This window comes from Branchiostoma belcheri, unplaced genomic scaffold (assembly GCF_001625305.1).
Source record: "Branchiostoma belcheri isolate BF01 breed outbred unplaced genomic scaffold, Haploidv18h27 scaffold76, whole genome shotgun sequence".
Lineage (NCBI taxonomy): Eukaryota > Metazoa > Chordata > Leptocardii > Amphioxiformes > Branchiostomatidae > Branchiostoma > Branchiostoma belcheri.
In genome coordinates this window covers 1,555,102-1,578,772 of record NW_017804420.1, presented here as the reverse complement: position 1 = coordinate 1,578,772, position 23,671 = coordinate 1,555,102, and the positions used below count along the sequence as shown (strand labels likewise).

Genomic DNA, 23,671 nt, shown 5'->3' with positions numbered 1-23,671 from the left:
GTTCAATTTTCACACCAGCAGCTTAGCCCTGACAGGAAGTATAAAGTTGATATGAGGCGTATGGTGTGGGTCTCTCATCATCATCACAGTATTCAATACTTTTTCGCTTGACTGTTAATCGCATTAAACAGCAAAGTCACTGAAATGACTATTTTTAGTCTTTATGCTAGTCTAAAATTATAGAAATTCAAACTCTAAGAAATTATGCTCATAAGAAATTCAAACTCTACTACTGGATAAATTATGGAGATAATTTCTGGACATTTCAAGTGACATCCACAACTCTTCTTCAGCGTCACTAAATGGGCATTATGCTAATCTGCCACAAATGTTATTTTACACCTTATTTACGCATGACGATGGGATTCATTCAGGACCGACGACAGAAAAGATCAATAATTGGTCATTTTCAGGGAAACACTGTAATAGAGCTGGGCACTTAGGGATCACAGGCACTTCCAGTCAAAATGACAAATAATATTCTGTGTAACAGACATTGATCGTCTCTCCCAGTGGCCACAAGAGGGGAAAAAACCTGTTTCCTTTATTTGCAATTAGGGCGAAGATCTGTCCTGGGATGGACCAATCAGAGAGGAGAAACTGGCTCATCGAGATGTTTGGACCAGTTTGAACCAGTCATTACTTCCTCATTAAGATGTAGTGATACAGTGATGTTATTTTTTTACAAATTAAATGTGTATAATGATTATCATAATCCCGAAAATAGTTTCATCAGGTTGGTAAAACTTAAGAGATATGGGAATTCTTTTTACACAACCAAAGAGTCTCACCTCGAATTCCCAGATTATCTAGAATTCTAGAATTATCTAGAATTCTAGAATTCCCAGATTATCATAATGTTTCATGACAATCAAAGTTTATATTATATATAAATTTTGTAATCCAGCATTCTCTTAAAGCAAGGATGTTACAAAACTAATGAGGTTTGTCAAAGTTGTGTTTCTAATACGTCAATGAACGTTAGACAACCAGGTAATAAGATACGCTAAGAAGCAGTTACTTAATTTTGTAATCCAGCATTCTCTTAAAGCAAGGATGTTACAAAACTCCTTGCTTAAAGTACAAGCACCTGTCAAATTATGTACAACAATTATGTTTTTTCTGTGTACATGTTTCATTAAAATAAGAGCTTTTCAAGCATGCAAAGGTTAGATTATTGTCTAATGACCATCTGCATGGCAGATACAGCATAGCTAAACGAAATGCTAATTGGGATCACACCACACATCTGCATGGATTCTTTCAGCACTTGGAAAATGAGCAATTCACACCCTCGGTTGTTACCTGAATCTAAATCCAGAGTTAAAGACCCAGAGTCAGGGGGTATCGGTGAGTGGAGATGTGTTGATAACAGGATAGCTAAGGGGTGCCCTGCACTACAGCAGTGGGCAGGTAGGGTGCTCTTCAGGCATGACATGTGCATCACACACTCTATAGGGTCAGCTGTGGGCAGGGATGCATGCTAAAGTACATATACAATGTAAGCAAACTCTGCTTATAGGGTTTTGCATCATTAGAGATGGCACTGATATATTTTACTCGCTATGGCATAGGATATAGAGGGCATTTTGACCTGCTGCAAATTGCAGTTGCATACTACTGTACATTCACTTAAAAAAAAAGATTATACACACCAGGAGTCAGGACTTTCTGAAGTTTAGTCTAGTGCTACAAAATGTATGTGCTTAAAAATAAATTCACTTGTACCACTCTTATTTTCTTAATTTTTAATCTAGCATAAAGCCATGGACAATGTAGTTAGAATGAATAGAGACTGTCAGAATGTTCTGACCATTTATTTTTTTATCTGAGTAGAATGTAGAAACTAAGATAAACTTACTGTGGAATGGTACTGCCTCCATTTGTCAGGACAGTCCTATAAAGTAAAAAAAAAAGGTGAAATTAGTTTACATACAGAAAGTAGCTCATCAGAAACCAAGGCTGCAGCAGACTGTTCAATCTTGACGTATCACTGAACAGCATAGAAGAAAATTATCTTACAAAATTACATACAGTATCTTAGAAAATTATATACAAATGTACAGTACTATATAACAGTGTATAAAATTCACCAATCTGACTTTTAAATCTGGTTTTAAAAAAACAGATTTGCTTCATACATGTACATGAATGTGTGCACATAAAAGTATTTGTTGTTTGTTGTTTGTCAATACACTGTGAATTGTGGAGATACATGTAATCTGCAAAGTTGTATTCTGAAAAGTCCATGTTCCATTATCATTACTGGAAACCAAATTTAACAAAAGCAATAAAAAGGTAAGACATATTATTCTTTAAAATGGGCACATATTCAATGCATTTTCCTTCAACAAGTTGACTTTCTTATAACTTAAGTCAACTCAACACAAAACAAATTGTGGCAAAGAAGATTCTAGAAGCCAGAACATCATGAACTGTGTGGACTTATAAGGCAACATCACCTGTTGACCTGGTACATTTCAAACATTCCTGCTCAGGAACAGGCGTTACCTAAAGGTCATTCAGGTCACCAGTTTCTTTTGTCTTTTTTCAGGTGGGGCTGTCACGAAGTCACGACTTCAATGGAATTGTGACAGGAAGTCATGACTCAAGATCCACACCTTATCTAGATAATCCTCAAAGTGTATGTACAGGAAGAACGAAGTACAATACGTAATGTAGCCCACACAATGCTTCCAAACCTATAGCTGACAGAAGTCAGAACGTAAGTAATATTGGATTTAATGCCAATCATTCTCACAAGTTACAATGATATCAATTTTTATCTCTCTGCCTATAGACATCAAATTCAATGCCAAGGTGTTGAAGAACTTTATGTTGTTAGTTGTTGTTAGTAGCGATACTTGTAAAAGTTAAAAACTATATTTTGATAGTTTTCAAACCAGTGTCTTTCAAATTATCCAACCTTTTACATGTATATATGAACTTACATGTATGACATATGAGCATAGGAAAAGGTTGTATACACAAAGGACATATCAGAAAGCTATTGATCTTTTTAGTCTGTGCAATTAAACTTGGGAAGAACATTACATCATGCTTTTCTGAAGTGTATGAAAGTCTTCATTGAAGTTTGGGAGAGTGTACGAAATGTATGAAAACATGCAATGTACTACAGTTGTCTTGAAAGTTTATTAGTGTTGGTAGAAGTCATTATGAAGCAAGTTTAAACTGTAATGTCCAACACAAAAAAATTGACTCATGGAAGCGGCAGATTGTTCATTCCTTGACAAAGACTGGAGTTGTACAGTCGAAAATTTGGGTGAGTCCAATTTCTTGTGTGGATATTACAGTTTAAACTTGATTCATACTACAGTTGTGTCGACTAAAGCAACATTAAGAGAGTATTCTAACGATCATGACCCCAATAAAACTCTCCGCCCCTCTCAGGCGCCATAATCAATCATACTGTGCAGTGGGAGGAGCAATGCTGGTCAAAGCTGTGGCGCTCCAAGCATACTTAGCATAAGCAATTCTAAAAACTATAAAAGCAGAAGGGAGAGATTTAATTGTTATGACCCCTTAGCAAACCGCTCCGCCCATTTCTGATATAACCATCAATCAAGTTGACAGGAATGAAGGGCAGCACTTTGCATATTGAATGAAGAAGAACTTTCAAATGAGTGTACCGGTATTACATGTCATCTGTCAACACTATAGGTACTTGTTCAGGAGATCTTGTTCAGGAGTACTGAACTTACAGCATTGAAGAAATATTCTACAGAGAATAATTATGTTTTTTTCATTCACGGGCGTTTTTGGATGTTTTTGATAATTTTTTGCTCCATCTCATTTGGAACATACATGTGAACATGCTTCAGAGCGTTCTTTTGCTTATATTTTTGTTAGTAAGATAGCTAGCTTTGTTTATGACATCTCTTTCCATATCTTTACGTGCTAATTTTTATCCCTCAAAGATGACAGATTTTTGTTTGTCATGAGTGGCAAAATTCCATCAAATGACAGAAAGACTGACACTGGAAAGAACACTAGATGGTACAGAACAGTTACATCATCTGATTCAGTAGATTTTAGAGGAAAAGTGGTCTTACATTGGGTGGTGAAGACAAGTACATGTAACAATTTTAGTGACTAATCTACAGAGGGACACGAGAGTCTGGATATAAAAAATGTATAGTAAAAAATTCTTCCCCTTGAACATTTTAGATTAAAGGAAGCTCTTGCAATACAGGTTAACACTTTGTCTTTAGCAACTTTCTTGTCATCAGAGCTGGTAACAGCTACATACTCCTGTATACCAAGGAGCTTTATTTTCATGTGTATACTTATAAAAATCCCACCGTTCTCACCCCCCTCCCCCAAATGTGTGCATTCCATATTACCATGTATATTATGCATGGGCTGGCATACCCATCCTATGATAGTAAACCAATTCCATGGGTAGGCAGCTGTGAAATGACTATTGCGGTATAAACACCCAACCATGCCTGCTAGAAAAATGGGGCCCAAACCATTGACTCCACTTCACCCATGGGGATTTTCACAATTTCCAGCCTCCCTAAAGCTCTCTAAATGATTCTAGCCTCCAGAATACCTACCAAGGCATCCATCTATCAGTGTGATGCAGGGGGATGGAGGTTTAATACAGTCATTTGTCTGGTCACATCTATATGAAATCCCTTCCTTTTTTTCTTCAAAATCTAAGACAAAACTTTAAAGTAAGAAGAATGTGCTAACTTTTGTGAATTGTGCATAAAATGCAAAACATATCAAGTTATCCTGAAAATTATCAAGTGATCTCTTACAATGGATTCCGATGAAAATAGCATATTACATGCAAAATCAATTGTTCTTCACTACAATGCCAAAAAGTTGTAAGGAAAAAACATTCCGAATGGAGTTTTTCAAGACTTCAATTTTATGATATGGGCAATTCATACCAATGTCATATATATACTTGAAATATAGGCTATCTCTATTTTAGCCAAATGTAGAATCTCTAGAGCAGCTACTGTTCACAAATATAAAACATGAACAACAGTTCCATATCTTATAAAAAAATCCTTAAAAAACTTAACTGCATCCTGTCAACTTTTCAGTCATTTCTTTATTATCAGGCTTTTCTAAGTTACAGCAATGTTGATCTTCATTTTACGTCATTCTATAACCTTATCAATTAGCTTGTTTAAAAAACAAATCTAGTCTCCCACATACATTTTCACTGATGACTTTTCTCAATTTTACAACTTGACCTTGAAGGCCGGGAAAGCACGACTCCCATCCTCTCACACATCTTATACCACCTCCTCATCAAAAGAGACCCTCCACAGATCCATCCTATAAAGTTCACCTAATTAAATGGCATTTTACATATTAATTGTTTTACAGCTGACGAGGGCACACTCACCAATACACACGTCTGGGGGATGATTGATGGAGCGTTGAGAAAAGATCACAGTGAAAAGTCAGAGGGGAGAGAAATCTGGCAGCATGCATTATTGTGCCTATCACGGGGAAACGACTTTCATTGTTGAGAACTTCATTCAGACTACGGATCCCGCCCTTTTGTCGTTCCATGTCTTTTGTTCGGGGCTAGCTAATGACCTGTAGTAATGATCATGAAGAAAAAAGAAAGAACATGAAGCATTTTGTTAGCTGTTCCAAAGGGATTTGTATCCATTGTTCCACCCTGAAAGCCAATACGGCATTATTTCATTATCAGGATAATTCCTTTATTAGTCGTACAGAAGTTGTATGTTGAAGTTCTGTATTGCAGGGCTCCAGTTTCACGTCCCGGCTGCCTTGTACACTTTTAATGCTTGAAAACAATCCAGCCCATTAGGCGACAATGACTCTAATGTTGCATATCTCCCTGTTTCAATTAAGTCTTGCCAACAATTCATTATGAAAAATAATGAAAAGTGGCTCATATTCATCAGTCATAGCCATTTTAAAGTAGTATTAAATGAAGGATTTACAACCTATTCATGGTTGAAAATTACTCTGAACATATGTGTCCCTCTACGTATAGTATGCCACCCACCCAACAAAACTTTCCCTTTGTATTCCGGTACTTTTGTTTCCGATCCCAAGGCAGTTATTTGGGTATCTGAGAATCCTGACACCCTATACATCACGCTTGCTTTTAAAATGCAAATGGCAGTAATTTCATTCCTGCTAATACTGATATTAAAATAATAGACCAGCGGTAGGAATGGAAGTAGCGAAAGGGTTTTCCCACCGGAGAATTCCCGATGTGGTGCTCTTGTTCCCATTTCGTCTAAATAGCGGCAGAAAATTATCTGGGCAGTTTAGAGGCACCGGTGGCATTCAATGAAACAAATGGTAGAAACCAGATACCCATTATGTACAGGAAAGGGAGATATCTCTATTAGCCAAACTTGTAGCTAGGTGTGTAACACTGAATGCCAAACATTTCCTATCCTTTGTGCGGGTATTTCCCTGGAGCTGCCCTATTCTGGGATCTGCCGTTTCCTCTCCCATTCCCCTGACATGGGTAGTCTTGACAAATGTTACGGTCGCTTATTCATGTGGCGCTTCCCCCTAGAGTTATCGTAATGCTGATGACACCCATGTGTGTAGTTTTTACGGGAGTTACGACCCAACGCAATCTCGCGACAACATATTTCCCCGCATCCCGCTGTGGCTATGATAGGTGCGGATGAGGAAAGCACCAACTACTAAAAACTGGTGGCAATTCTCCAGGCTTGCATAATTAAGTGGCAATTTCACTGGCTGCTGGATAATATTACACATGTACATAATTAATAGGCAATTTTGTTCCTGAGCATTTAATATGGCACATGTGGTGGCCATAATCCCAAGCCACAACACGGATCCCTTAGTGCCATCCTACATGTAGAGGACACCTCAGTGGTGGTTATAAATATATAACACTGGTACAGACAGGGAGTTTATTAAAACAGGAACAGTCCATGGCTGAAACATGTACAGTGTATTCAGAAAGAATCACTTGATGTGTATGTTTTATATCTAAAAGTATTCAGGAAGGTCTGAGTAAAATTGAAATTGTGAAATTGATAGCAATAAAGCAAAATAGTAGTAAAGTGTGGAGTATCTGATTATCTTGAATAATCAACTGACAGAAATATATAAAATGAAAAGTAACTGGAAAGCTTGGACCGGCCCTAGCAATCAAATATATAAAATATCATTACAGATGATTCAAGTACATAATTTAATGACAATATATTTATATTATTATTAATATCATTTCCATATCAATGTATAATTGCATGTCATAAACATACATGTCTACCATGACCCATTTCCATTACTTAACATTTATGACAAAACTAAAAACTATAATCATATCACAATTTGAATTTATATAATATATATATAAACTTGTAATGGATGATAGCTTTTGTCCATTACCTTATAGCTATGACTACAGTACTACACCAGGGGTTTGGCTATTCACAATTGTTCTATCATGTTGGTGATATGAGTGAAGGTCACTATGTTGATATAGTCAACCAAATCTTCTAAAACCATCTCCCCATTCACAAGAGACCATTTCAAATCTATAAATACTCATGAACGGACGTAACGGCTAAATGTTGGAGAGCCCGCTGTTATCAGGTCTGCCCGTATTTGTAACATTTACTTCACCAATCACGGGCGGTGTTATCTCCCCGCGGTCGCCACCTCTCCCAATCCCCGGGAAGCCGTGAGAAAACAGGCGTCCCCCCTGACATTTCGCTGTGGTGTATGGCAGCGGTATCTCTGTGGACATGCCTGTTCCTCAGAGACTTGAGAACTACACTAGTGCTACACACAGCAGACAACAGCACAGAGGACACTGCTGGGTTTGATCCCTCAGAGGTTTGTAGTTTGAATCATTGTAACCTGGTCTCACGGGCGTCATCACAATGTACAACTTAACAAATTCTAACAAAAGTCAATGACATTGCATTGTGATGTTCTCTTATAATTTTATAAACATGTATATGTTTTACGTAGTACAAAAAGAGCTTTATTTCACAAGAATTGTACACAGTATAATGTATGGCAATAACTAATGAACATAGCACAGAAAAGAGGACATAAAATAAAACTTCAACATCCGAATTACTAAAACAATAAGTGATAGCATGAGTCTTTGTATCACATTTGTATGTCCATAAACCAGTGAAAAAACAGCTTCTTCTAATTGTGGATCTCCATAAAACTGAAGCCACTTCAGTCATACCGTAGTACAATGTAAAGTATTGATTGTTCATTCTCTTTTGACTTAGCAGGAGGAAGTTGGCTTCGTGTCAAATTGAGTTAGGTTACCGTTGAACTCTGCCCAAACAACTGAGCTGCTGAAGCTTCTCCTGTTCTAAGCTGTTTTTGATCTGCTGCCCAAATCCCTCAACAACTTGTTTCCATCTCAGGCGGCATAGAGACAATCGGGTTACCATGGCAACTAGTAAGCCTGTATGTGGGCCTTCACAAATCTCCTCACTGATCCAATCTCAAAACACGTCATGCTCATTGTGTCCTGTGCAGTGGTAAGACCAAAACTCCACATGTTAAAGGCACCCAAAGTGATTTCAGAGCAGGAAAACTGGATTTTCGAAGTCAATTTTCTTGTCATCTACCATTAAGTTGAATCAACTCTATCCCATAGCATACTGACATCTGTGAGGCACAAATGTGATGGAAAAGGGTTGATTGTTTTGTATTGTAGCCTGGTTTTAGCTATTACATTGATGGTACAAAAAAATACTGGGACTCCTCACAACGCTTGTTTTGGGGCTATTTCAATTGTTTAAAGTATGAAATTATGACAAAAATGTGCTAAGAAATGTTGATATCAGACAGATTATTTTAAATTTTCGTTTTGCCACCCTGAAATTGCAAGTGTGGTTCTTTTTCCAGAAACAACACTGGCGTCCAGCTAACCCTGCTGAGTATATTATCACTCTCTGCAGACTTCATTAACAGATCACAGCTCATGAGGGGGATTAGGGAGCTCTCCATGGAAGATTACCACAAAGTACACTTGTAACAGTCCCGCCCTGCAGGGGGTAGGGGAGGGGAAGTACTTCAGCACAAGTACTGAGTTTTCTTACTCAAACACTTCTTTCTTTCAGGCCCACAGATATGTGGATAATGGGTAAAGAAGAATGATGTTTTGACAGAAATGATAGGCATACAGAGTACACAAAATGATACATGACCAATCGTGGTTACTGTAAATGTAGAAACTTTTGCAGTGGTTTTATTTTTGCCGTTTTTTGCAGTAGCCAAAGTTTGCTTCTTGGTACATAAAATCTTCTTAATATACTTTGGTTCTTCAGCTCAAGATTTTCATTGGATGTTTGGTTAATGTTGCAGAGGATATCTTTTCCGACACAACAGAAAACTATAGAGAGATGTTATCCTTAAACGTATACGGCCTTAAAAGAGATGTTCTGCCAAAGTGCTATTCTGCCAATGTGCTAGGTTCTTCCAACACTCTGATACACTCTGGTATTATTTTGCTCTAAAGGTGATGCTTATATACAAGCCTGCAATCTGTGCCCCGGGTCGCCAAATTGTATTAAAGTGGGATGAAATGTTGTAAGCTGGGAGACTGTTATTGATTACATTAATGCCAGGATTTGAAAATGATTGATGGCCAGCGTAACTTGGCAACCCGGCGACGATGATTCTAATTAAGTTCAAAGAGGACATCAGAATCCTTTGGATCTGGCAGGGGATCCCGTCCTGGTAAATAACAGAGATCCTGTGCAAATCTGAACAGGTCAGGTCTGTGTGTTCTATTGAAACCCAAGGGTAAGCAGCAGGCAAGGGGTATCACAACAAGGAGGACCCCCCCCCCCACTCAGGGACATTTACGTAGCATGGCATACTGCCACCTGCTCCATTATAGGCACCCAATGACAGGACACCTTTCATTATGCGGTGATACTCCGCTTGCTTCCTCAACCATTAAATTAGACTGTTTCCTTACCCACTTTGCTGTGAAGTGCCATCTCGTCTACAGCAGCATCTTAATACCCTCTCCCCTTACGACTCCCTTGGGGGCCACTCACCAAACTTACAGAAAAAAAACTCAACGACACTCCACGACTGGCTGCACTGTCACTCCAAAACGGTTAACCCTCCTATCCGTATGCAGGCATTTTTCCCCTCCATGCTGAAAACATTACACTTTTCCTGACCAACAATGCCAGCAAAACACACACATCCACACCCCAGTGGCAACGCACAATACGCTAACCAAGTTTCACCACAGAGTATTGACACATATTTTCCAAGTGGGTATTAATAGCCCTTAATTAAGCTCAGGAGGCACATTTCTTTGGTTACTAATTAAGTGCTTGGCTTGAAGGCATTAAGGGTGAGGCTGCGGGGATGCAGGGTGTAACAATGATGATCTCCATACAAAGCACATCGAGTCCTCTGCAAATACAGCTGTTTGGCATATTGTCCCTCAAGAGGCATCTTGATGCACTACAAGAGGAAAACCTGCGCTGCTCGGCCCTACTTCAGCTCACTTGTCCACTTTCCTTTCCGCTCAGAGACAAAGGTACAACATCTCAAATGGCTGTATCAGAAGTACCTTTCAATTACTGTCAATTTGTACAACAGCACTGAGGGGAAAAACCACAGATACACCCGTTGCTTCGACACAATGTTGAAAGTCAGATTTTGATAACCCACGGGGACAATTGCATGTGTGGACGAGCAAAACGGACGAAGGCACTGGCCCCTCTCTGGTGTCGCAGCCTGCGACAATAAATTTCTCCCAGGCCGCTGCGTTTGTATGGGGTGTTCTGTGACCAGCGACGGTATCCCCTGCATGGGGCTATGCCAGGAGAAGAGAAATATTCCAAAGCAATTGCCCATAAACAGTTTAAACAGTTTCCCCCAATTAATAGTTCATGCTTCCTTGACTTGCAGCTCTCTGTTCCTAGAGGTCCTCCTCCCTGCCATAATTATGCATTGAGCAGAGCACACGAGTCCACATAGCAGGGTAATGGGCCGAGCGACGTTGGTGTGAAGTCAGGGGCTCAACTCTACAACTTATCAAGCGCCCAGTATCAATGCAAGAGATTTTCTGCTTCAGCGTTTTCGGACGGGCAGTTGACTCAGGACGACTAGTGCTAACAGGTGGTCCAACAGGCACTGAGTGAGGGACAACGCTGGACGGCTTGCACAGCTGCCTCACCTTCCCCCTAATCACACCATTGTGGTCCCCTTCATTAAAATAAGGAGATGCTTTAGAACGTCTTCAATGGTTCTTCTGAGGAGAGATTTACCAGCTTTTCCTGTACTTCCGGCCACAGAGGAACCCACACCAGGGTCTTCTAACCTGTTTTCAATTTTAGTAATGAGATAATTAGTAGGGTTCACAAGTCAGTAGCGGCAAATTACAGAAACAAATAGAAGCCAGGGGCTTAGTGGTCAAGCCACAGCTCCCATGAGGGCATGACCCAAACTCCACAATCTCCAAACTGCTTTGAACAGGGAAAATCCCTACTTAAAGGTCTGGGAGATGTCCGCTAGACTTGATCAAAGGGGGTTGGACAAGATCAGCACAAATGTACACTGCTTTTCTTCAGTGACATCACTCTGCCTGTGACAAGCTTTAACTTGTAAGTCTTTAATTTATCATGGCCCTGATGACTACATGTACATGCTTTTTCTTGCCTTGGTAATGGAACTTTGGATCTGTATGGTCTAAATCATGCATAAAGCTATATGAAAATATATTTTTTGTTGTTGAGGGGGACACGAACTATGCCATTAATTATGCCATGTAAAGATGAAGAAATATCATACACAACCCATCCTTTTGTAACTGTATCTTAGATTTATCTGGCATCTATACAATATCATTCAAATTCACATTCAAATACATGACCAACTCAGGGCTATGGATGTATATTTCCAATAGTCCACCAATGCTTTTCAAAGCATGAATAACATTGAAGTGCTTTTCACGTACTTCCCTGAAGTTAATACAGGTTTTCTGGCAGCAAAAGGAAGACTTACGCTTCATCTAAAGTGATCTCTTAAGAACAAGTTTCTGGAAAGGGATTACCAGTTGACTGGTATGTAGGTGACCTCTTGGATCAGACCTACAATAATTGGACTGTGGTTGAAATTGGCACTGACGTCTCCAGTAGATTTAACAGCAAGTGGGAGGTTGTTCTAATTGAGGGTCATTTAGCTGTTGTTGACAGGTGTCATTTGTCCCCATGATTACAAGGAAACTTTAATTGCATTAATATTCCTAACTATCTATCTGCTGGTATTCTAATCTTACAAGAAAATGCCTTTACAATGAGTGAAGGCTCTACTTACAAGAGAGAAAGCACCACTTCTTGTGGCAAAACACATGGAACATAGTTTAAAGTGGACGTCCCTACTGAGATTTATGCCTCCAATTCAAATTGATGAGGGAAACTTCTGCGAAAGAGACTTCGTTTATTACTCTTTCAAAATTTACTTTAGCAAAGAGATTACCAGTCAATCATACAACTATTTATAACGCTCAGCCAGCTATAACTCAGAGGCGATATTTTGATATATACCTGGACCAGTAGCTCCATATGTTAGAATTAACTTCCACTCCCTCTTAAAGTGAAGGCATTGTATCAACACATGTCAGACTTGATGGAGGAGCTATTAACACACACGATAAAATCTGAAATTCGTTAGTCCTCGCAGCCTCCGAGTGGTATTGTGCGCCAGTCATCAAACGGCAATCCCAAACGCACGATTACACAGGAATGGCTACAGATGTAAATACATCACTTTATTGCTAATTTCTCAGTAGCTGCCCATGAAGTGAGCGGTATTCATCAAATGGTGAATGTTTTTACACATGGCTTGCACTGTTGCCGCAGGTTTTTAATCAAGGAATAGGAAAGAAATTGGAGGGATGAAAAAGTGTGTGAGATAAGTCTGCGCCCGCTTGTTTCGAAGCCGTGCGATCCGTCTTGAGCACTTGACAGAAAGGACGATCACTTGGCGTGATGATGATACTGTCATGCATTTATTCCATGGAATTATCATGTTTCAAAGAAATATCACTATAACAACATTAGCATGTGTCCTCATCGTATCTAACTTTACTTTGAAGTTTGTAGTTATCTTATGCCTCTCACATGCTATGTTTTTTTGCTGGACTGGCTACACTAAGAAGATATTCTGTAGATTTATTTCTTGATTCTTGCATTTGAGTGTGTGGCTTGGCCTTGACCCAATAAAGGCTGTATCAGCTAACTTAAAATTGTCTGTCTTTTTTTTTTTGTTACTGGCCAATACTGTCTTCCTATTTCTTTTTGGAACTTTAATCATAACATATTTCCTACACATATATTTTCTGCAATTTCCAAACAGTTAAAAAGTAACTCGTACAAAGAAAGATAATAGCCAGGACTTATAGTAACAGTACATGTAGAGTATGACAAAATTGAAAGGTGGCATTGTGGTAAGGTGGTCTTATAGTTAGGTCTGTTGACTCAGAATCTGAAGATTCTTGGTTTGAATGGTAGGCCCATGTTGTGTTGTGTTGTGTTGTGGGATTCTAATTAACACCTAATACTTCCTCACTTGACTCAGGTGAAAATGAGTACCTTGCTTCAGTTGGGGACGTGTTCTTGGATAGGACATAAAGCAGAGGAGCCATGTTTGAGGAGAGCCACACCTCAAGTAAAAGATCTCACCACACTTAGTCAAAAGAGCGAGGGTCCTTCCCGGTGTGAGTTCAAACCTTACCTTACCTGATCTCAGGGTTGACATCTTGAAATCAACAAATAGAACAAACTTACCCTTGCCAGATGTCCCTTCCAGTGACAGTGGAGGCAGACACTCTCAGCACAGCGGTACCGGCCCTTACAGTAGCGGGTCTGGTGTCCAGGGTTGGAGCAGAAGTGGCAGACGGCAGTTGGGCAGGTGGAGGACTGGTGGTCTCGGCCGCCACACAGGAAACATGCTGACTTCCTCTGGGGGAGAAGTAACCAGAATGTCAGCAGAAAGGCAGGGAGTGAGAACTGGACAATGAGAGACAGAGGCACGCAAGTAGCCATCGATATCATGGCTCAAGACCAGAGAAACAAGGACTTGACATAAGCAAGGGAGGGTGGCCTGCTTGTCAACACTACTTTTCTAGCATAGGCAGTATTACTAGTACATTGATTAACCTTCAGCAAGCTAAGATAGCAATTTGGCACTAAATTTGTATTGGCTATGTGGTTAGATAGCAGGGAGAAGTTTTAAGGCTGGAAGGCTTACAGATGATGTGCAGGTAAACCAAATCTGTCACTTTCCTACATAGCAAGGTATAGTAAAACCTGCCCAAGAAGGCCACTCCGGGGGACCAAAGGTAAAGTGGTCTTCTTGGGCAGGTTGCTGAATGCTTGCAATTATGGAAAAAATATTGGAACCGGTAAAAGGTGGTTGTTATGGCCAGTTGGAAGTCAAATTACATGAACTAAGGATTAAATGAATCCTGTAGTTAGACGACATCCCACCAAGTTTCGCAAAATTTTCCTTTAAACTATTTCCAGAAGTCTAAGCCTAGGTACAAAAATACCAACAGCACTTTTGAATAGTGTCCAAACTAAAGAGACTGCAGTATTGTGAGAGTCTGAATTTTGTGCCAATGGAAATCTTGAGAATTTGATTGTGTCACAACTTGATTGACAGTTGCATTTGTCCCAGATGAGCAGGTTTCTCCTGTCATTGTTCGACCACAATAGGAGCTGTTGACAGACAGCTGGGGCAAACGTACAGGTGACAAGATCACGCTTATACAATCCAGTCTACCATAATCCTCCATTATTGCACAAGACGTCAGCTTTAATCAGGGTTCTTAAAACGTGGCTTAGGCAATCACCAATCTTGTCTTTGTTGAGGAGAACGTCTCTTTCATGGACAATGTCGGGAGGGGTTGTAGCGACACCTGGTTGAAACGAAGCAGACCCTCATCATGAAAGGGACACAAATCCTTTAACTTCTACCTGACTGACTGTCCTGTCTGCACGATGCCACACCCAGTGAAGTTTAGTTAAGGCCACATCAATCACACTTAATGGTTTTCGGATTTAAGAAAGGACAAAGTGAATGCAGAGCTTGAAATCAACATAAAAGCAAGGTCTGGGGGATAAGTCTCCATGTTGGTACACAAAATCTCTGGGAGTAACAATAGTCAATGTGTCAGATTCAAGTTTTCCTCCAAACCCTGTTCAATGTTGTTCACTAGCTTTAAGTCGCAACAACTGCAGTTCAAAGTGCAGAAGTTCTCTTGCAGCCATCTTGACTGTGATATGTCAAAGGTTGTCAGAGTAGGTGAGATCTTATCTTAAGTTCCATAATTTCCAATGATTAAAATACACTTTGAAATGAACTTCAGTCTTCTATCCTATTTTAAAACAATATTGACAGGACCTGTCATTTGACTCATTCAACTACTGTACATGAGCAACCCAAATCATTCTTTGCTGTACTTGCCCCCTTTCCTAAACATGCACCCTTGAAACTTGAAGCAGTATTGTTCCTAACTGTCTGTTGACATTCTGCCACTCCCCTATCCCACTGTTGACGCTTCCTGGAAAAGTCCTTCATGTTTCCTGTCACATTTCCTCCTTACCTGCCATTGGTTAATAATAGTGATGCAATTACTGTCTGTACTTGTCAATCTCATGATTTATCTATTTTCGTCTTTGGTATCATGTAAGTTATCAATTTAGATACGATAAATGATTTTAGTAAGTCACTAGTCTCAATATACTTGTATCCCATACAGATTAAAGCCAACACAAGAAAATCTTCACATGATCCAGTTTGGCTTTCCTTCCTGTTCTATCAACTACTAGTTCATACACTTTTCTATTTTGTTTTGGGAGAATAAAACAGACACACCTATAATAGTGAACACCTCTAGTGACATTATACAGCACATCAAATTATCTTTGGTGACATCCGGAGGTTAGTTCTTCCACCTGAATCTATTGTCTTGGGGGTAGTAAATTACCAGAGGTGAGCTAATGATAGTGTGACTAGCTGACTTCAGCAAACAAAAGGCAGACTATTGGAGTGTGATGAAGCCGTGTTCAGGTGCCTTGCCTAATAAGGCGTGTCCCCGGCCCCCTTGCTGGGTTCAACCTCGTGTCACACACCTCAATTTCTTCCCTAATGTCAGATTATCATAATTGTGCTGGTGGCAAACAGTTCCGTTCCACGCCTGCACCCATGACTGTTACTGAAAAGATCACGCCGGTGGGCCATTTTAAACGTGGTACGGAAACTGGAAGTTTGGGTAACTTCTGGGTTAAAAGTTTAACACTTGAAGCTTCTGTCAACAGTTTTCAGTAAGAAAATGAGCATGATGACAAGAAAATGAAAAGATTATATAAATACAAAAAGAAACTTATTGCATAACAATTGTACAAGGCACAAAGTATGGCATCTATTGCTATGTAAGAAACATATTATGAGACTACATTACCTTTAAGTTAAGACTCTAATTGGGACGAGAAAGTGCTTTCTGCAGTCAAGGGTCAAATTCCTAGGCATCTCGGCATTTTGAAATACAGTAATGAAAATAAGCAAGGATAGGTTTACGATTACTCCACAATATCATTGTTAAAAACTGATATATTTACATGTACATATTGCAGTTTATTGTGGATGACACCTATTAACACACAACTGCACACCTATAAAAAGTATAATGGTTAAATTCTGCTAATTTTATTTAGATTTTAGTGCCATTTATTGACAAAATTTTCTGCATAATTCCACGTAAACTTCACTAAGAATTTTTTTTGACCAACAGGCACAAGTCAACAGAACAACTTCTCTGACTTTCATGTACAGCCCAATAGATAATTTCAAATGGAAAAAAAATTGAATTTTCCACAGTGAAAGTAACAAGAAATGAAATCTTCTACTCCATTGATTATTGCCAATGTCTCCTTTCAGGCACTGTTTCACCAAATGTACATGTAGTGATCAGAGCAACGGTAACTGAATGAAAAACTTGAGAAAAGTGACCCTTTTGCTGTGTGTAGTATAAGCTCATGTCAAGCAAAGTGCATTAATTTTGATGACGCATTACATCAACTGACCCCATCCAGTGACCAGTTGTCTATTTTCTGATATTTTTACCTCCTTTGTATGGTATATTTAAGACTTTAGTTCTTCCTATATGGAGTCCCAACAATGATTTCCACTTCTCCTTTTGTCATACGCACGAGTTCAGACTAAGCTCTGCATTCTTGTACAGTACTGCTTTTCTCACAGTCTACACTACAACATGATGATGACTCTTAGGTTCTGGGAATTCTATTTTTAAGCTCTTTTTAATTACCCGTCCCTTCCCACCACCACAGGTACACCACCACAAACAGGTAGGATGGAACCCGAGTCGTCTGGCCTCGGGGCTCGTCTTATCTGATGGACATAACTTGTCATGTCGCTGCCGGGGGACAGGCTCCGCTTGGCACGCAAGTCTCAATCAATCCTGCGCTGCTGACAAAGCACCGGGGGATCTGATTGGCAGAGGCTTGACACCTCTATAGTTCCAGTTGCCCCGTACCCCGGGGCCATCGGGCAGTGGAACGTTCCCAGCAACATGTAATCACCTGTTTCACAGTCTTCCAGCAGGTGCAAATCTTTGTTTGCCTTTCTTTATTAATTCTCAATCCGATACAGCATTCCTATGGAAGCCTCAAACAGGCGTATTTAACAAATGGATGGTGACAGTTTTGTGACGAGAAGTCTGTGCCCTTTCACAGAATTTTGACAGATTCGATTGGACAGGTGTGATTTATTTTGGCCTCCTTGTTTGTCACAACAAGTTAGAAACATGCAGAGGTGGTTAGTTAAATGTGCGACTTCCAAACCTAAGGAATAAACTGAAATAACCCGTTGTGCAGGAACATTTTGTTATCAGTGAGAAGAAACCACCTGTTTCACAGACTGGCCAGAGTTTGAAACTTTGAAAACGTATCACACATTGACTGAACTAATTTGACAGAGAAGGTAAAATGGTGATGTCAAAAAAGACAATTGTTTGGATACTCTCCAGGACTTAATAATATGCTGTGCTTGTCTATGATAGCTGATAAGTTTTTATAAGAACAACATAGTTTTAAACTGTACTTTTATTTACTGTAGCACTCCTATACAGACAGCCTTGATGTGAATAAAAGCTTTAAGAAAATTCATAGCTTCTGGCTGCACTGGTGATGCTGTTATTAAAAATTGTCAAATTTACCATTACTTAATTCATCCATTGGTACATATGACAGCATGTACAATCCAACTTGCATCAATCACAATCATCTTGAAATGAAAAATGTCTTCGACAGTCTTGCAGATGCAAGGAAAGTGCCTAAAGGGTTCCCCACGAGACCTGGCGGTCTTCTCAGTGGCAGAAGTTTTCTGCCATGACAGCAAGTGTCTGCCGGTAGAGACCATCAATCAACCACAGGGCTGCCTCGCTTTAGGAACAACCATCCCGCAGTCAAGAAACTGTGAAAAATAAGGTGTCTTTCCTGAAAAACGACCTCCTATTGATTAATTAAACAGTCTGCTACGTCCTGATGAGCCTGATGAACCTTAGAGACGGCCTTCTCTCCTCCAGGAGACCCAGGTGCTTCTTAAGATCACTTCGTATCAGGGACAAGTTTTAAGACTTCCTCTCCAAGATATGTTCATTAGTCAACTTAATTTTGCACACAGAAGCATATTGCAAATTATGACGACTCTACTGAGGAATGCATGCTGCTAGTGTTGTTGATGTTTTGAATTCTGGTAGACATGTCTCGGGACTTTCGGAGATACTTTTTCAACGAGCGCTCCGAGGTCTCGCCCCTTCTATCGGAAAGCCTGCCTTCAAAGGTTGCCGCGAGGTGTGACAGCGGTGCATGTCGAATACCAAATTGCGAGCAGGCGACTGCCAGCGGCAGGGCCTCCACAGTCCATTTCAGCGATCAACTGCCCATGAAAAACAGTTATTCCGATAAGGTGGGCTGACGATACAGTTACCCCAAGCGGCGCCAGCCTGGAACAGGGCAGGCGGGGCAGCTCCTGGGGTCCCCTTAATTTTCCATCATTGTTTTTACCTGCTGCCTGTTTAGTATGCATTCTCAGGCTAGCCGAGGCAACATCAGTCCTTGGAGAAACTTGAGCACCGTCGGAATACAAAGGGAGGTATTTCACTTTATTATCGATTCCGAGAGTGACAGCGAGCTCCTTCTTTATTGGCCTAGTCCCCTCGGCAGGAATGTTTCATATTGTGCCTCTTTATTCCCCAAACACAAGCTCCCTGACAATTAATTAGATTAAGCTCCTGATTTCTGTGGGAAAAAGAAGTGCCAATACAGCGGGATGACAACATGTCCCCTCGGAGGGCTGCTGCTTCAGATCCCAGCCACTAAAACAGCTGTCATCTTTAAAGAGCCCTGAAGCACTAACAATGCAGTTTGGGTCTCACAGGACATTCCCAGCAAAATACGGGACATAGCCAACGCACAGGACAGTCACTGAGATTTGCTCAATTCCTGAGAAATGTTAAATCTTTCGAAATGATACAAGACTTGTTTAGTTCTTTGCAGCCTCATCAGAGGGAGTCTAATTCAAAAAGTTTTTCCCTCAATGAAGACATTTCAAGCATCATTGAGTCTGGGCCTTTTCATAGGTAAAGAATTCCCCCTCAGGGAAGGACCTTTTCTATGCCAGATCCCCAGCTACAGGGTGTAGCTCAAAACATTGTCATTATTCCAAATTCCCATAATCACTCCTTTGCACCTTCAATGCACGGATGTCAATGCTCTTTGTCAACGCAGGGACCAGATAACCCCAAGATTGTGTGGTGTAAGGCCCGGGAAGTAAGACCAGACGAGGTGTGTAAGCCCTTAATCCCCTGCAAAATTTGATTAAAAACTCCCTCTCCCCACCACCAGGACCAGTTCCAAATCCTTGGAGCAAAAGAAAACATTCGGTATGGCGGGGACAAAAGTGGATGTGACTTCAAAGACAGGGACAAGTGCCTGACACAAAGGGACTACCATAACAAACGGGTCTCTCCATACAGGCCACTTTGTGTCCATATATGGTCGCAGCCTCTTCAGGAGACCCCTTGTCTTTTGGAGGACAATGGCCTTCTGATGGCATGTCTGAGTTAGGGTGAGAGAGATTCCAAAACAGATTCCTCTCAAGCCAGCTAATACCCAGCTTTGTAAACACTTAGGACAATTCATGAATTTCTGGTGGGGTCGTCATGCCTCGCCATGACCAGGCATTTCTGCTCGAGGACACCTGTTAACGACATGGGGGAGGAATTGTATGGATTATATCACACATAATGAGATGCATCATTAACCTTGTATAGAGATCTTTTAACTGTTCCACTTTCAAACCCCACACTCTTATACACGATTCCCTCTTGGAGTCTCTATGACTATTCCCTACTTGTGTTGTGTGTGAAGTACATGTTAAGTAATATGTGCCACCTCAAACAAGATCACACACATGACAGTTATTATTTAAACCAAGCAAACTCATCTACGAGTTCCAGTAGATTAGGTGATAACTATAATAAACAGAGCAGGTGTGTGGGGTCAAAGGTCATGCAGGTCATGTGACCTCCCAACTGTTTGTGGTATGAACCAATGAGGCCCTTTTTTAACCTCCTTGTTTGAATGGTCTCCCTTATCCTTATACAAAAGGTAAATTAATATTCTTTATTCCTTTTCACTATGAGAGAAGGCAAAACATACAGAGATCTGCCTCAGCATTTGCTGATGACCACAAAATCAAGAAATCAAACTTGATGGAAGTTTATAGACATTCTCTGCCAATCTTTCATATGATTGGTACATAGCCACACGGTCACATCAAACCTACAATTTATAATAAAAATACAGACCACACTATTAATGATTCATCATAAAAATTTGTCTGCAGTGTTTTACGTGGCAAACTTGTCACACTCAAAACTATGACCACAAAGTTTACCATGTTTTGTCATACAGAAAATGTTCTCAAAAAAAGTGAGGGGTACACATTCTGCGTGACATGTCTACGACACACAGTAATACCCTGTACTTGAAAATCTTTTCGGACCACATGGGCCATTGGTTCCTGGTCTTGCAGTTCTCCCTATAACTGCGATTTTATGAAGTCAGCAGCGGTGGGAGTGTCCCTGCCAAGTTTTATAGTCGTGTTGCCACAGCATGAATTATGCCACCTATATAAAATACGAGGAAATCACCATCTCCCAGAAATTGATTTCCCACTAATATAGAATTATCGGGAGTGCCTTCTGTTCGATAATACCCACAGACCATGACTCAATACAATCTTCCGTATTCATTATGCTATCATACAAATCTGATATATTCATTATGTCATCTAACAGGGGAAGGAGAAGGGACTCCCGTGGGAGTACTGTGGGTTCTTGGTGGAGACAGGTGGCTCACTTACCTCACAAATATGGACTGATTTAAAGATGGTGGCCTGCAAACCCGGCGCAAAACTTTCCGTAAAAAATCAACTGCGTACACACATGGTGCATAGGGCAGTGCCCATCTCTGTTTCAATAGCCTGCAGTTGAAAAGTTCCAGAACAAGCTTATAGGGGGCCCATTTTATGGCATTTCTTCCTCAGCACAATAGCTATCTATCTACATTTTGTACCACCCTCAAATCATGACCACAGCATGTCCAGAACAACAAATATTAAAACCATAAGTCCTGCTGCAGCACCATCACAAGGCCCTAGGGGACAAAAATAAAGTCATTTTGAGGCCTCATCAAGACCTACCCACATGCTGAATATCCAGGCAATGCATCTGAACCTTCTCAAATTATTGTGTTGAGCTGTCAGACAGACACATGAACACCACTACAACATGTAAAAGCAAAACCTTCTTGGCAAAGGTAAGAATAATACAATGCTGAAATTGGAAGTATTTACTATACGTACGGGTGGTTCGGGGCAGACTTTGGACAAGTGTCCGACCCTGTCACAGTTCCTGCAGCGTACCCTGGAGTGGCTGATGTCACGGTAGTACCTGCTCCGCTGGAACTTCCCAGACTGGGCCTGAACAAAATACAAAACGGTAAAATAGTCATTGTCTACTGAGATGAAGCATACTTTTTCAATTGGTTAAAAGTGCAATGCAGCTTTATAGCAACTCGTGTTTTCAGACAAGCACACTGGTCACCCCTACCGTATTGGGCCCTTTTAGCTGAAAGTGAAGCATGATGCTTCTTTGATTGGTTAATGGTGCAAAGAAGCTTCACCAGGTCACCTCTACTCCTATCATCAAGTGTGTTGGGCTCATTTTCTAGCGAAGCTTTTGAACAAGTATGAAATATGTCTAGAATAATTTTGCTCAGAGGATCCACTTCAGATCTTGATTTATTCTTCATTACTGTCTGAATCGCAGGGGCACATCTTAAAAGCAAATCCACTGTAAGTAGTTACAAAATATACAATGTCATGTACTGTCAAGTTAAGATTTTTCACACTTGATCATAAGTATAGTATCAAAAGACACAAAAAATCTAGCTTCCTGACAAAAAAAAATAACCTCAAACCATCAACAATGAGCACACTTGAATCATATCTAGGGAAGGATCAAATACTAAATAAGCAATATGACAAGTATTGAGTCAGACATCTTTCTTGATTCCCTTGAAACAGAATGGAGACACAATCTGACATCACATTTAGTTATTATTAGCCCCTATCGCTCCTGCCATCCCACAATAGAAAGATTAGCTGCCAAGACGGGGTACAAAGAAATGACTTCTCGTCTGTGATAGTTTGGGTTGGCCCCAGTCTGCCATGGGTCAGTGCCTACCATCTTGTGTCCTGACCCGTGGTGTCCACAGGTGACACTTTCCTGGTGCCCAGGATTATTGCTGCAGGACTCTTTTCTCCTGTCCAACACTGAGGATCACATTTGCGGTCAAGACAGCCGCTGGAAATTACCCTGGTTCAATATTACTCTCCAAACAGGTCTTTTGGTGGGCACAAGACAGTATCAAGTTGGAAGGGCAGTATCCAAGATACGGTACAGAAAAAGGAAATCGGAAAAAACTGATTAAAAGTATGTCAAAATTAGTAAAAGACTAAACCTCTGCCTGGAGAATAGTTCAACATCTGTAGGCCAGAATAGGATGTGGGGATTTCTAGGAATGATTTGTCTAAAGACAATGTCCTGATGATTCTTTGCTAAGGACACATTGAAGGATGCTCTAATCATTGGAGCACAAAGACTGCTTAAATGACTGAAACAAGTTTTATCTTAATAAGATCTTTTCTTATCCTGTATACATGTATTTCCAACTACGACTCAACTCATATCCCCATTACTTTACTCACATCCCCTGTGTTCACAATTACAATGTAGATCTGTCTTTGAAAGTACATCGTTCATTCTTGAGTTGTATGACATCAAAGTCTCTATATAATCATTTTCATCTTAATAGACAATATAGTAGAGGACTTAAGTAGACGTGACTCCCACAATCAAGGTTTGGATCATTTCTTAAAGGCTTTCAACTGTTTTCTTAGGGATACGTTAGTTAAGTCACTTTATCCTCAGTATGGGAGGTCAAGTCCAAGTAATCCTCTAACACTTCAGACCAGTTAAGACTTCTGCTGTAGGTCTAGTTTAACC

The 23,671-nt window shown here is 40.3% G+C and overlaps 1 long non-coding RNA gene across 1 annotated transcript; it reads right to left on the bottom strand.

Moving 5' to 3' along the window:
- Positions 1–1,861: 1,861 nt before the first annotated feature.
- On the bottom strand, positions 1,862–22,079 carry LOC109485450. Its single transcript, XR_002141128.1, has 3 exons — positions 21,967–22,079; positions 13,803–13,976; positions 1,862–1,897 (listed from the first exon to the last, which is right to left on the bottom strand). It is a non-coding gene; the product is annotated as an uncharacterized LOC109485450 (long non-coding RNA).
- Between the last annotated feature and the right edge of the window lie 1,592 nt (positions 22,080–23,671).